The 16,377-nt window shown below is 43.9% G+C and overlaps 1 long non-coding RNA gene across 1 annotated transcript; it reads right to left on the bottom strand.

Annotated features, from left to right (window-relative positions):
* Positions 1 to 1,098: 1,098 nt before the first annotated feature.
* LOC117513393 lies at positions 1,099 to 15,560 on the bottom strand. The gene is made up of 4 exons (XR_004561607.1): positions 15,428 to 15,560; positions 11,968 to 11,978; positions 3,638 to 3,639; positions 1,099 to 1,108 (listed from the first exon to the last, which is right to left on the bottom strand). It is a non-coding gene; the product is annotated as an uncharacterized LOC117513393 (long non-coding RNA).
* Positions 15,561 to 16,377: the final 817 nt, after the last annotated feature.

Here is a 16,377-nt window from a genome sequence, read left to right as displayed (position 1 = left end):
AAAAAAGCAGATCACAGACATGACACAAAACTAAAGTCATTTCAAATGGAAACTTTCTGGCTTTAAGAAACACTATAAGAAATCAGGAAAAAAAATTGTGGCAGTCAGTAACGGTTACTTTTTTAGACCAAGCAGAGGGAAAAAAAATATGGAATCACTCAATTCTGAGGAAAAAATTATGGAATCATGAAAAACAAAAGAACGCTCCAACACATCACTAGTATTTTGTTGCACCACCTCTGGCTTTTATAACAGCTTGCAGTCTCTGAAGCATGGACTTAATGAGTGACAAACAGTACTCTTCATCAATCTGGCTCTAACTTTCTCTGATTGCTGTTGCCAGATCAGTTTTGCAGGTTGGAGCCTTGTCATGGACCATTTTCTTCAACTTCCACCAAAGATTTTCAATTGGATTGAGATCCGGACTATTTGCAGGCCATGACATTGACCCTGTGTGTCTTTTTGCAAGGAATGTTTTCACAGTTTTTGCTCTATGGCAAGATGCATTATCATCTTGAAAAATGATTTCATCATCCCCCAAACATCCTTTCAATTGATGGGATAAGAAAAGTGTCCAAAATATCAACGTAAACTTGTGCATTTATTGATGATGTAATGACAGCCATCTCCCCAGTGCCTTTACCTGACATGCAGCCCCATATCATCAATGACTGTGGAAATTTACGTGTTCTCTTCAGGCAGTCATCTTTATAAATCTCATTGGAACGGCACCAAACAAAAGTTCCAGCATCATCACCTTGCCCAGTGCAGATTCGAGATTCATCACTGAATATGACTTTCATCCAGTCATCCATAGTCCATGATTGCTTTTCCTTAGCCCATTGTAACCTTGTTTTTTTCTGTTTAGGTGTTAATGATGGCTTTCCATTTCCTTTAGGCCATTTCTTACAATTCAGTCACAGACGTTGACTCCAGTTTCCTCCCATTCGTTCCTCATTTGTTTTGTTGTGCATTTTCGATTTTTGAGACATACTGCTTTAAGTTTTCTGTCTTGACGCTTTGATGTCTTCCTTGGCCTACCAGTATGTTTGCCTTTAACAACCTTCCCATGTTGTTTGTATTTGGTCCAGAGTTTAGACACAGCTGACTGTGAACAACCAACATCTTTTGCAACATTGCGTGATGATTTACCCTCTTTTAAGAGTTTGATAATCCTCTCCTTTGTTTCAATTGACATCTCTCATGTTGGAGCCATGATTCATGTCAGTCCACTTGGTGTAACAGCTCTCCAAGGTGTGATCACTCCTTTTTAGATGCAGACTAACGAGCAGATCTGATCTGATGCAGGTGTTAGTTTTGGGGATGAAAATTTACAGGGTGATTCCATAATTATTCCTCAGAATTGAGTGATTCCATATTTTTTTTTCCCTCTGCTTGGTCTAACAAAGTAACGGTTACTGACTGTCACAATTTTTTTTTCCTGATTTTTTTTATAGTGTTCTTAAAGCAGAAAGTTGCCATTTGAAATGACTTTAGTTTTGTGTCATGTCTGTGATCTGCTTTTTTTCTACAAAATTAAACACCTGAATGAACATCCTCTGATTCATCTTCTACCGCTTAGTCCAATTAAGGGTTCGCGGGGGGTCTGGAGCCATCCCAGCAGTCATAGGGCGCAAGGCGGGGTACACCCAGGACAGGACACCAGTCTGTCGCAGGCCACAAACAGACAAACACCCACACACACCCACACACACACTACGGACAAAAGATTCCAATCCAACTAACCCGCATGTCTTTGGATGTGGGAGGAAACCGGAGCACCCGGAGGAAACCCACGCAAACACGGGGAGAACATGCAAACTCCACACAGAAAGGCCATGGGAATTGAACCCATGACCTTCTCACTGTGAGGCAACAGTGCTAACCACTAAGCCACTATGCTGCCCGTTCATATATATATATATATATCAATCAATCAATCAATCATTTTTTTTTTTTATAGCGCCAAATCACAACAAACAGTTGCCCCAAGGCGCTTTATATTGTAAGGCAAGGCCATACAATAATTATGTAAAACCCCAACGGTTCAAAACGACCCCCTGTGAGCAAGCACTTGGCTACAGTGGGAAGGAAAAACTCCCTTTTAACAGGAAGAAACCTCCAGCAGAACCAGGCTCAGGGAGGGGCAGTCTTCTGCTGGGACTGGTTGGGGCTGAGGGAGAGAACCAGGAAAAAGACATGCTGTGGAGGGGAGCAGAGATCGATCACTAATGATTAAATGCAGAGTGGTGCATTACAGAGCAAAAAAGAGAAAGAAACAGTGCATCATGGGAACCCCCCAGCAGTCTAAGTCTATAGCAGCATAACTAAGGGATGGTTCAGGGTCACCTGATCCAGCCCTACCTATAAGCTTTAGCAAAAAGGCAAGTTTTAAGCCTAATCTTAAAAGTAGAGAGGGTTTGTCTGTCTCCCTGATCTGAATTGGGAGCTGGTTCCACAGGAGAGGAGCCTGAAAAGCTGAAGGCTCTGCCTCCCATTCTACTCTTACACACCCTAGGAACTACAAGTAAGCCTGCAGTATGAGCGCGAAGCGCTCTATTGGGGTGATATGGTACTACGATGGTCCCTAAGATAAGATGGGACCTGATTATTCAAAACCTTATAAGTAAGAAGAAGAATTTTAAATTCTATTCTAGAATTAACAGGAAGCAATGAAGAGAGGCCAATATGGGTGAGATATGCTCTCTCCTTCTAGTCCCCGTCAGTACTCTAGCTGCAGCATTTTGAATTAACTGAAGGCTTTTTAGGGAACTTTTTAGGACAACCTGATAATAATGAATTACAATAGTTCAGCCTAGAGGAAATAAATGCGATGAATTAGTTTTTCAAGCATCACTCTGAGACAAGACCTTTCTGATTTTAGAGATATGCGTAAATGCAAAAAAGCAGTCCTACATATTTGTTTAATACGCGCTTTGAATGAATATCCTGATTCAAAATGACTCCCAGATTTCTAACAGTATTACTAGAGGTCAGGGTATGCCACTCCACAGTAAGGATATGTCTAGACACCCTGTTTCTAAGATTGTGGGGCCAAGTCCAATAACTCAGTTTTATCTGAGTTTAAAAGCAGGAAATTAGAGGTCATCCATGTCTTTATGTCTGTAAGACAATCCTGCAGTTTAGCTAAATTGGTGTGTATCCTCTGGCTTCAATGGATAGATAAAGCTGGGTATCATCTGCGTAACAATGAAAATTTAAAGCAGTGCCCGTCTAATAATACTGCTAAGGGAAGCATGTATAAAGTGAATAAAATTGGTCCTAGCACAGAACCTGTGGAACTCCATAATTACTAGTTAGTCTGTGAAGAAGATTCCCCATTTACATGAACAAATTGTAATCTATTAGATCAAATATGATTCAAACCACGCCAGCGCATGCCTTTAATACCTATGACCTGCTCTAATCTCTGTAATAAAATTTTATGGTCAACAGTATCAAAGCAGCACTGAGGTCTAACAGAACAAGCACAGAGATGAGTCCCACTGTCCGAGGCCATAAGAAGATCATTTGTAACCTTCACTAATGCTGTTTCTGTACTATGATGAATTCTAAAACCTGACTGAAACTCTTCAAATAGACCATTCCTCTGCAGATGATCAGTTAGCTGTTTTACAACTACCCTTTCAAGAATTTTTGAGAGAAAGGAAGGTTGGAGATTGGCCTATAATTAGCTAAGATAGCTGGGTCAAGTGATGGCTTTTTAAGTAATGGTTTAATTACTGCCACCTTAAAAGCTGTGGTACATAACCAACTAACAAAGATAGATTGATCATATTTAAGATCGAAGCATTAAATAATGGTAGGGCTTCCTGGAGCAGCCTGGTAGGAATGGGGTCTAATAAACATGTTGATGGTTTGGATGAAGTAACTAATGAAAATAACTCAGACAGAACAATCGGAGAGAAAGAGTCTAACCAAATACCGGCATCACTGAAAGCAGCCAAAGATAACGATACGTCTTACCATATATATATACACTCAACAAAAATATAAACGCAACACTTTTGGTTTTGCTCCCATTTTGTATGAGATGAACTCAAAGATCTAAAACTTTTTCCACATACACAATATCACCATTTCCCTCAAATATTGTTCACAAATCAGTCTAAATCTGTGATAGTGAGCACTTCTCCTTTGCTGAGATAATCCATCCCACCTCACCAGGTGTGCCATATCAAGATGCTGATTAGACACCATGATTAGTGCACAGGGGTGCCTTAGACTGCCCCACAATAAAAGGCCACTCTGAAAGGTGCAGTTTATCACACAGCACAATGCCACAGATGTCGCAAAATTTGAGGGAGCGTGCAATTGGCATGTGACAGCTGGAATATCAACCAGAGCTGTTGCTAGTGTATTGAATGTTCCTTTCTCTACCATAAGCGTCTCCAAAGGCGTTTCAGAGAATCTGGCCAGTACATCCAACCACCCTCACAACCGCAGACCACGTGTAAACCACACCAGCCCAGGGACCTCCACATCCAGCATGTTCACCTCCAGATCGTCTGAGACCAGCCACCTCGGACAGCTGCTGAAACAATCACGGTTTTGCATAACCAAAGAATTTCCTGCACAAACTGTCAGAAACCGTCTCAGGGAAGCTCATCTGCATGATCGTCGCCCTCATCGGAGTCTCGACTGACTCCAGGTCGTCGTCGTAATCGACTGAGTGGGCAACTGCTCATTCGCGGGCGTTTGGCACGTTGGAGAGGTGTTCTTCTTCATGGATGAATCCCGGTTCACACTGTCCAAGGCAGATGGCAGACAGCGTGTGTGGGCGTCGTGTGGGTGAGCGGTTTTCTGATGTCAGTGTTGTGGATCGAGTGGCCCCATGGTGGCGGTGGGGTTATGGTATGGGCAGGCGTCTGTTAGGACGAAGAAGAACACAGGTGCATTTTTATTGATGGCATTTTGAATGCACAGAGATACCGTGACGAGATCCTGAGGCCCATTGTTGTGCCAACATCCAAGAACATCACCTCATGTTGCAGCAGGATAATGCACGGCCCCATGCTGCAAGGATCTGTACACAATTCTTGGAAGTCCCAGTCTTGCATGGGCCGGCATACTCACCGGACATGTCACCCATTGAGCATGTCTGGGATGCTCTGGACCGGCGTATACGACAGCGTGTACCAGTTCCTGCCAATATCCAGCAACTTCGCACAGCCATTGAACAGTGGACCAACATTCCACAGGCCACAATTGACAACCTGATCAACTCTATGCGAAGGAGATGTGTTGCACTGCATGAGGCAAATGGTGGTCACACCAGATACTGACTGGTATCCCCCCCCCCAATAAAACAAAACTGCACCTTTCAGAGTGGCCTTTTATTGTGGGCAGTCTAAGGCACACCCTGTGCACTAATAATGGTGTCTAATCAGCATCTTGGTATGGTACACCTGTGAGGTGGGATGGCTTATCTCAGCAAAGGAGAAGGCTCACTATCACAGATTTAGACTGGTTTGTGAACAATATTTGAGGGAAATGGTGATAATTGTGTAGTGGAAAAAGTTTTAGATCTTTGAGTTCATTCATACAAATGGGAGCAAAACCAAAAGTGTTGCGTTTATATTTTTGTTGAGTGTCTATATATATATATATATATATATGGTGAACATCTCTGGTGTGCTGAGATGTTGGTCATTGCGAGGTCATCACAGCACAGACTCATATGACCTTTCACCTCTAGTTCCCGGAGTCGACAGCAGTTTTTTTGACTCGACTTATAGGAAAATGAAACCTTCTCCTCTTTGTACATTCAGCCCCTTTCTGCTGACCTCAAATAACTCCTCTCTTCACTCCCTGCAAAACTGCGCTCCTTGAGATCCTCAGCACCACCGACCGGCACATTCTGTGAACCAAAAGTGGATTAAGTGCTCTGTGTCTACAAGTGTGAAAAATGAGAACGCTTCGAGGCTTGAAGAATGGAAGTCATGCCCCAACCCCGACCAGCGCGTTTCAAACTGTGCAAATATGAGACCAGCGCAAATTAAAGGCATAACAGCAAACCGGATTTATGAGTTTGATACAAAAGGCCACCAAAGAGTCATGTTATTTAAATGAAGTAGTGTAAAAAGGGTTTGGCAAAGCTGAGATATGGTTACCGAGACCACAACATGATAACAATCAATGCATCCGCAGCACCCACAAACAGGCAACATGCACATGAGTGCACGTACACATCCTGCACCACCTGCAGTATTTAAATAGGAAATCATCTGATTGGGGTGCACATTCCTGAGCAGTCCAGCAGGTGGCAGACAGGTCAGTAGTACTTTACCTTAGTGCCACCTATAAAGTTATTGTATTGCTTATGAATCAGAACAGTGTGATCCTGGTTGATGACTTGTGTGTTAGGATGTGATGTCTAAGCTTTGGTCGCTAATTTGGTGTTATCCCCAGCCACACGTTCTATCTATTCTTCCAGTTTTACTTTCCCTATTTCTTGTAGATTTTGACCTGTAACCTGCCCATGCCCTGGACATCCAGTTTCTCCTTGGGCTGCTAGTTTACCCTTGTTAGCTGGACACTCATCTGGGTGGCACCACCTCACCACAAAATGTCATCAAAATTCAATAACTATATTTTACACCCGCACACAGTCATGAACAGGGGAGATCATGCTTTCAGCATCTGTCCTTAGGGATGTGAACCAGCCCTCTGCTGGGGCATAACTGCAACTGTCTGGTGTCTTGTCCAGGGGTGGTCGTAGGGACTGACACCGCCCACTGGCTCAGGATCGGTTGGACTTCGCTTCCTGCTCTCTAAATACAATCCAATCCTTTCACAACGTTTTGTACAAATTAATCTCTGTTAACAAGCTGACCTGTGATTTTGGGACTGTCCTCTGACTCTACATCCCAGCATGTCCTCCTCTTCATCTAATTCCTGGCTCTGGTCAGGTGGGTGGGATACTGTAAATCCCTAATGTATGTTTCTCAGGGGGAATTGTGTCAAACACATCTCTCACCACTAAGTGTGAAGGTGGAGCGGTTCTAGTCATTTTAGCGGTTATTCTGAGAACCCACATCCAAACGTTTCTGAATCAGAGGTCACCAACTCTGCTCATGGAGCATCACCTGCCCTGCATGTTTTCCCACCTCTCCTTGCTTCACCCCACTGCTAATTAGCTCGCTCTGCTCACCAATGAAATGCCAGGAAACACCAAGCTTGACAAATCAGGAAAACAGGGTTGGGGCCTCTGTTCTTGACCACAGGTGACCACTGGAATGGCAAGGAAGCAGTACTGGGAACTTCCTCTTCTGGTTCAGCGCCCGCTGATATCACAGCTGATTCCTACCCTCGTCCTGTTTGGCGATGTCACGCTCTCTGTTATCATCACTCACGAACACAACCCCAAGGTGCTTCAACGTGTCACGCCCACCCTGCTGCGCCCAGTCCACTCAGATTAGAGGTGCCGATTCTCCTCCCGATTGCTTCATACTTGGCTGCAGAGCGGTCGAACGAGCGGGAGGTCACATACAGAACATCTGCAAAAGTGGTGATGCAATGCTGAGGGCACTGTACCAGCGGGGTCCCCAACCTTCTGCTGTGCAGCATGAAAAATCACAAACAGAAGACACATTGCTGACAGTGTCCAACACCTGCCACTAAGTTGACTTTCTGCCAAGGACATGGACAAATTTAAAACCACCTTGGTTTTTCTGCTTTTTCCTGCACACACCACAAAGCGTGCCAACCTCCATCACGAACGATGGCGTTTTGAGTTTCTTAATGTTGAAGTGAGTCCTCCTCGGCAGCATTAACTGTCCGGATGCTAAACCACCATAAAAATCAAAGTCATGCTTTAAATCCAGTTCACCTCCAGGATGTTTTCCCCCAGACAGGAATGCTGCGGGGGGCTTTGTTTGCTCTAAATATATACAGCTTGGATATACGAGTGAAATGAAAACAGTGTTTTGCAAAGAGCAATATGAGCGGATTACACGTGTCCTCTTCAGCTTGAGCACGTCCACATATGGACATCAAAGTGCTGGATGGAGATGAAGAGCAGCTGATCGTTTGATTGAGAACATCCTCTGTCTTCTACCTACAGTCAACTCACCGCCGGGCAGCTGCTGTACAGAGCCACACACACATGAGCATGCACACACGTGCACCCGTACACAGTACCTGGCAGCTCATCACACACAGAAATAAACATGCTGTCTGTCCGTTCAGCTGTGAATTATGGCAACAATATGTACACACAGCTAACCTAAACGTTAGTTTCAATAACAGCTAATCCACTCACTGCAAAGTTAGCCACAATAATACTAAAATGATAACAGCTAAACCATTCAGCCGACACTACTGCTAACCGCTAGCTTTTAGGACTTTGAAGAGATGTCAATTTTGGGGACATCCCACTACTACAAACAGGCTGATAGGCAAAACACACCTCACGACCGCCATATTCAACAGCGCGGTGTGGCGTTCAGCAGCAGATTTTTAGTGACACTGAAACAGACGCAAGAACGCAGCGGTTGGGATCAATGAACAGGACAGCAATGTCAAGACTGGGAACCAAGTGATGGAGTGAGTGTTGGTATTACAGTTTTTTGCCAACTGCTTACACCCAAAAAGAAAATGCTTAGAATAAAACTTCTAATCCAACATTTTTTGTCACAATAGCTAAAACACAAAGTGACAATACCTTAAACACATTTTCTGCTTTGCACTTTGCTTGCAATTCTTCAACACAGTTGTTGCAGAACATTACACACAGTATCCCACATTAGACACTGAACTCAAAGATAAAATACCGTGTTATCAAAACACTTTTAATAAAAATGCAAAACACATCTGGCAATTGGAAATACTTATGGACACCCTAGAAAACACTCACACAGAAAACTCACCACCACAAATAGAGCTCAGGTAAGACATTTAGTCAAATCTGCAATCATGGAGGTGATAAGACCCAGAGAAAGAGGAACAAAAAGACAAAGACAGATATGTTGACAAGGACAAAGACAAGGAAGAGCAAGAAGGAGAAATGTTTCAAATGAAATTTGACCAACTTTGGTGGACCATGTGATCAACCACAGCCTCACACTGAGGGAAGCTGTACTCTAAAAAAAAAATGAACTGTTGTCTCAACAAGAAAAACTGATGTAACAATTTGCCTTGGGGTGTTTTTAAGTTACTGTATTTCACCTTAGTTGTTTCATAATGCCACATCTCTTGTTAAGTTGAAATAACTTTAGTTAAGTTACAGTAAAATAACCTAAGAACATTTATGCAAATTGTTACATCACCTTTTCTCACTGAGACAGCAGTTCATTTTTTAGAGTGTGGACAAAGAGTCCACCCAAACCTCAGCCACCACACAGTGGACAGTACTGCCAAGTGCAGTATCATTCTCATGTTACTGTACCATGGACGTAAACTACAGTACTGTAAACTCATTTTCATTGTTTTGAATTGGAACTGTACAGTACTCTGTCTTTCTTTAGGTATTTCTTTGTCAATAAAAAAAAAACAGGGAAATAACACTTTTGTTGCTAAATACTATAACTTTCAGCTCTTGTTTGAGAAAAGTAAATAAAAATATATTGACTTTAGTGTTTTGTGTAAAACACATCAGAGTGTTGCTGTTGATTTGAAAGTGTTTCCAAATGGTGCACGTGTGTATCATTTTGTTGCTAGAATGACATTTTTATTAGAGATTGTTAGGTTGTGATTGTAGGGTTTCATTTTGAGCTGTGAGTTTTTATAAGTGTTGTGTCTTATCTTGCTTGTGTGTAGAGTTTTGACACAGCTCGCCAAATTTGGCATAATGTGTGTAAGCAATCGGCAAAAACTGTAATCAGCGCGTCTAAGGTACGTTTTCTGTCACAAACGTCCCGTCACGTCATTTATTTAGAAACATGAGCAACATCACGGACACAGCCAAACACACGCTCCAAATAAAACAACCAAAAGAATATTAACAGGCACCTGGTGGCTTCCAGCCTTTTGTCATTTCTGCTCACGTTGGGCTGAATAAAGCTTAAAATTCAATGGTTACAATGTCACAAACCCAATCTAGATTGGTCTCAGGGAAAAGTAGAGTCGTGGGGACCAGCATGTAATAATTCCTGTTTGACCAAGCCTGTAGTCTCATCTAGTGTAAACAGGTCAGATCGAGAAGGGGTCCCAATCTGCTACCATAATCTGGCTGAAGTTTTCAGCAAAGCTAAGGCTAAGTCATTACGTCTACATCATGAGTACGATTGTGCTATTGACCTTCTCCCAGGGGCCGTCCCCTCCCCCAGGGAAGCTGTTTTCTCTGTCAGTGCCTGAATGAGTGGCTATGAACACATACATTCAGGAGTCGTTAGCGGCTGGTTTGATTCATCCCTCATCTTCGCCCGCAGGAGCGGGTTTTTTTGTTGTTGAGAAAAAAGACAAATCCCTCTGCCCCTGCATAGATGACCAAGGTCTCAATGATGTCACGATTAAAAATAGGTACCCTCTGCCACTAATCTCCTCCGCCTTCGAGCTCTTAGACAGGGCCAAGATTTTTACAAAGCTGGATCTACATAATGCGTATCACTTGGTAAGGATTCGCCCCGGCAATGAGTGGAAGACTGCTTTTAATACCCTGACCGGCCACTATGAATACCTTGTAATGCCATTCAGTCTCACAAATGCGCCAGCTGTATTCCAGAATTTAGTGAATGACATCTTAAGGGAGTATCTTAACAAGTGCGCCTTTGTTTACCTGGATGACATACTCATTTTCTCGACAGATATAGAGACCCACACCCAGCAGGTCCGTGCCGCGCTTGAAACATTACTATGTAACAACCTCTAGGTGAAAGCAGAGAAATGTGAATTTCATCGACCCACGGTAGCCTTTTTGGGTTTTATTATTTCGGAGGGAGAGATCCGCATGGATCCGGCAAAGATTGCTGCAGTCCGGGACTGGGTGGTTCCCAGTTGCGAGAGGGATGTCCAGAGGTTCCTCGGTTTTGCTAACTTTTACCATAAGTTCATCTGCAACATTAGCTCCATTGTGGTGCCCTTACATGATGTCACCTCCTCACTCCGGACCTTTGTTTGGATCTCTAAGTGTGAGGATGCTTTATGGAACCTAAAGCATCATTTCACTATGGCCCCCGTGCTGCTCCTTCCTGATCCTGCCCAACAATTCGTGGTCGAAGTAGATGCATCTGACACTGCTATCAGGGCCGTGCTCTCCCAGATCAAGGCCAGTGACAATAAACTACATCTATGTGCTTACCTGTCTAAAAAAAACTCTCGGCTGCCGAACGTAACTATAGCATCGGAGGCCATGAGCTGCTAGCGGTCAGAGTGGCCTTGGAGGAGTGGTGCCATTGCTTGGAGGGGGAACAAATGGCATTCCTTGTCTGGACAGATCATAAGAATCTAGAGTACATCTGCACGGCTAAGCAGCTTAATGTATGCCAGGCCCGGTGGGCGATATTTTTTAGCCATTTCAAATTTGTTCTCTCATATCGTCCTGGGTCAAAGAATGGGAAACCCAACGCGCTGTCCTGCCAAGGGGATTCTTCTGATGTGGTCACCAGTCCTGAAACAATCCTTCCAGATACCTGTTTTGTATCAGCTCTAACCTCAGACATTGAATCTAAGATAAGATCAGTAGGGGTAATACGCCTAGTCCTCCGGGGGCCCGTGGAGGTGGGCAAATTATTAATTCCTGCAACACTAAGGGGTGAAGTAATTCGTGGGGTCACGACAGCGTTTCCTGTCATCATGGTATCAAGAGAACTATGTTTGTGCTTAAACAAAGATTCTGGTGGCCGCAAATGTTGGCGATGTACCGAATTGTCAATGCGTGTTCTTGTGCTATGCACAGAACATCCACATGTCCCCCTGCAGGTGCTCTGGTACCTTACCCATTCAGTCAGCCATGGTCACACATTCAGAGATTTTTATAACGGGGTTGCCACCCTCGATGGACTATACTGTAATTATGACTGTTATTGATAGAATGTCTAAGATGATTCATTTTGTTCTTTGCCTAAGTTACCCTCTGCTAAGGATACCGTCATTGCTTTACTTACCCATGTCTTTAGGCTTACACAGTCTGCCAATATTGTGTCTGACCGGGGTCCGCAATTCGTCTCGCATTTCTGGAGGGAGTTCGCCGTCTCCTCGGGGTCTTACCTCTGGATATCATCCCCAAGCAAATGGACAGACTGAACGCCTCATTCACGAATTAGAGAAGGGACTCCAGATTCTTCACAACTACTGTGGATTGAACTAGCCCATAACAGTCTCCTCACTTCCGCATCTGGTTTCTCCCCCATTTTATGTTGTATTTGGTCATCAACCATCTCTGTTTGTCCCCTGTAGATCTACAATCACCTTGTTCCTTCTGCCTTGGACTCGTTATGCGGTGTCGACGAGCCTGGGAGCGGGCCCAGAGACCTTTCTTGAAGACATCTGACAGCTACAGGAAGGCGGCTGATTGCAGGAGGACCTCGGCACCGTCCTACATTCCAGGACACTGGTCTGGCTGTCTATGCGTCACCTGTCACTACGTGGGTTCCCAAAAAGATGGCTCCCACGTTCGTTGCCCCGTTCCACATTGCTAAAATCATTAATCCTATTTCTGTCCGTCTCCTCCTTCCAAGATCCATGAAGATACATCCCACGTTCCATGTTAAGCATCTGAAACCTGCTGAGTCCTTTGTGCCCGCCTTCCAGTCCCCAACTGTCTGCCAGGCGGAGGGGTCACGACGTCCAATATCTGGTGGACTGGGAGGGCTACGTCCCTGAGGAGCAGTCCCTCCCGATTCATTTTGGACCCCGGTCTCATCCGTGCATTCCATGCTTCTCACCCTTCTGCTCCTGGGCAGTTGGGGGTCGGCACTTGAGTCAGAATCTACATTTCTGTTGGTATGTGTCCTGTTTTATTCTTATTTTGTTTGCTGTGTGATCTATCTGTTTGCTTGTTGTATTCTTCTGCTTGGGTTTTCTCTGTCCTGCTCTATCTTGTCTCTCTCTTGGTGGTGGGCGTTTCTTTCTGTCTGGCCACACCCTGGTTCTGGGAGCATCTCCACACACCTGTCCTTGATTTGCAGTTAATCATCTGGGTGCTTCATAAGCCTCACAATTTGCCTTTGTCCCTCGCCAGATCGATGTGCCTTCCTTCCAGCTCTGTTCTTGTGTTCTTGCCTTACTACCTATGCTTCATCTTGTTTTTCGACCACCTGCCTGTGTACCGCAACCATGCCTAAGCCTGATGTTTTTTGTACTGTTGCGCATCTTTGACTGCCTGCTTGTGTACCGATCTCTGCTTACGTCTCAAGTAAACGCCTTAAAACTACAGAGCTGTGTTTCCGCATCCTGCATTTGTGTCCAGCCTGTTTTGCCAATCAAACCTGATCAAACATTTATTCAAAACACACAGCAAACTTAATAAACAACTATTTTGACACTTTATAAAGGTAGTTTGGGATCTTGTACAATAGAATGTACAAAAATAAAGGTTCTAAAATAAAGCAAGCAACCCAGTCCAGTCGAAGATTCAAGCTTCTCTACTATGTTCTAAAATAAACACAAATGCACATTTTGAACAATATATACAAAATGGTCTATGCGTTTTGTTTGTCTTTATGCCACATCTCAAAACAATTTCTGTCTGCGATTACACAAAGGCTTACAACACAAACTTTTTATTTCCATGGAGTTTGGCTCCCTCTTTGAATGTGTTCCTGCACTGTAAACAGCCTTTCTTCACAGTTTGAGGCCCTGTTAACACCCCTGCCCCCCCTTTCATTCAAATGCATAAACGGCACTTTACGAGTGAGATCGAGAGAGGCTTATTCAACAATATTTCCTGGCCAAGTAGTGCATCATTTGTCTCAGTGACACTCTTGGTCGACCATGTGAGGTTGTATGAGACCCTCTTACGCTGATCTCCTTCATTCATATGCGCAACGCTGCGCTTTTATGCATGGAGCAGCAGCAGAGAGCTATTCAGACAGCATTTACATGCCAAAGAGTAAACACACTGCTTCTACAAATGATGTTTGGTCTACCATGTGAGACGGCTCTGCCCAACGTTGGATATGGAAAACTATGTGTCGGTGAACCAATTCCGATTGGGACACTCACATTGCGCACGTCATCACACAGCTTCTATGAGGAGTACAAAGATGGTGGACGGTGGCTCAAAGTCCGCGGATTTAACTTTTCAGCAAAAAAGTAAGGTTTCGTATCTCATATCATTAAAAAGTTATTTAGAATTAGTAAAAACTTGTACTCAGCCATCGTATACGACACGCGTTGGCCCCAGAGGGTTAACGTCACTTCTGAAGTTTTATAAAGTGAAAATATCAGCCATATGTTTTCGTTTTAAAGTATTGCAGTAATTTTGAAGCGTTTAGTGTCAACATGCTGTGTCCAGGTGCATTATAGGTAATCATCAGTACAGTCACAACAGGAGAAATGCATTTGAGATGCTCTGATCAGGCTCCACATGGAGAACAGCTTTAAACTCTTTGTATATTGTGACTAAACTCTTGTGAATATATTCTCTAGGTTTATAGATGTTGTTATTGTGTTTGTTTTATGTAAAAATGCCAGAAGAAGCTTTGGTTGCTTCTCCATTATTTTCAATTGGAATCTGAGTTGCATCGCTTCCCATTTGCTCTACGGTCTCTACTGCCATCTACTGGCCAGTAGTGTTCATGGCAGTGTTTGCCCTAAGTATTGAGATATCCCATAAGGCAAATGTTCATTTACAATTGTTGTTTAAACCGCAGCAACTCTCTGGCGCACAAAAAAAGTACACAAAGGATTATAGGTTAGGGTCCGAGTGACTGGGTGCCAGTAGATGGCAGTGTTCTATGCATTTTAAACCCGGTTATATCAGATGGTTGTCTAACCTGACTTTTGGCTTTTGCAAATGGCTTTTTTACATAAGTAATAAATGGCATATCTTACAAAAGCACATTTATATGTAATACCAATACGTCACGTCACATTAACGTGTGGTTTTTACATAGACTGAATGAGTCAACCAGTCAGTGTTAGTGGAGGGCTCATTTACCCATAATCCCTTTGGCATCTATCTGTGTTTGTTACAAAACTTCCAAATTAGTGCATTATTTCAAATGAAAAGATGTGTTATATTTATCTTTGGAAAAATAACAGAATTGACGTTTAATGGAGTTATTCTATCTGGATTCATTTGATTATTTTAATATCTAAACCATAAGTCAAAACGGCTTATTTTCCAAGACCTCTGCCTCACTGCTGCATGGCTGTATTCTGTTGAGGGATAATGGCTTGCATATTTGTTGTGTGTAGCTGAGCTGAGCTTAGCTCCTCTCAACTGCTTCACTGCAGCAAGATATGTAGTAACAGGAGCTTCCAGCAGTGGGCAGGGTGCACAAAGACAGAAGTGCTAACTCACTTTGGGTCTGTGGTAGGGTTGCCACCTGTGTCTGACAAAAAATCCTGGACATTTTGACCATCGGATCGACCTTTTTGTTTGTAAGCAACGGCGCCCTTCGCACATCTAACTCAAGACAAAAATCGCCCTTCTACGCTGAAATTGTATTGCTCTAATTAGTAAAAATGACACGTTTGCTGTTGTGTGGGCCGCCAGAAGAGGAGGTACTGCTGGCCCACCACCAGAGGGCGCCCTGCCTGAAGTGCGGGCTTCAGGCACGAGAGGGCGCTGCCGCCCCACAGAGCGGCCGGGGTGACAGCTGTCACTCATCGGTTATGACAGCTGTCACCAATCATCTGCTCCTCACCCCTAATAAAAGCAGGACGACACCTCCACCACGTCGCCGAGATATCGTTCTACCAAGGAGGTAACGTTCTCAGCCTGAGTGTTACTAACATTGTTTCAGTGAATACGCTGTTGCAGCTGTTTTCCTGAAGAACCGGCGTATGCCGCGACTGCTTCGCTCGCATCCCGCCAGATAAGTGATTGACAGTAGCTGCACGAGTGTGGATGAGAGGTGGAGGTGGAATAACCACCATTACTTGTTACGGGTGTACACACACCCACACCTGACTGTTTTTGCTCTTCGCCAGCAGTACCAGATCCAACACGCGGAGACGGTGGCCACCTGGGGACTCGGAACTTGGCGGCTCCAGTATTCTCCTGGTTCGGTGGCGGAGGAATCGTGTGGTTCCGGTTCTTCTCCAGACGGACGTCTCCTATCGTCGAGCCTGCCCACACGACACCTTGATTGATTGATTCTGTATTTGTTCTATAATCTGCTGTGTGTAGTTGTGGCATTCACAACAGTAAAGTGTTCATATTTGACTTCTTCTATTGTCCGTTCATTTGCGCCCCCTGTTGTGGGTCTGTGTCACTACACTTTCACAACATTTGCTAGTTATTTGTTT

The sequence above is a fragment of the Thalassophryne amazonica genome, chromosome 7, assembly GCF_902500255.1.
Source record: "Thalassophryne amazonica chromosome 7, fThaAma1.1, whole genome shotgun sequence".
NCBI lineage: Eukaryota > Metazoa > Chordata > Actinopteri > Batrachoidiformes > Batrachoididae > Thalassophryne > Thalassophryne amazonica.
This window is presented reverse-complemented; position numbering and strand designations above follow the sequence as displayed.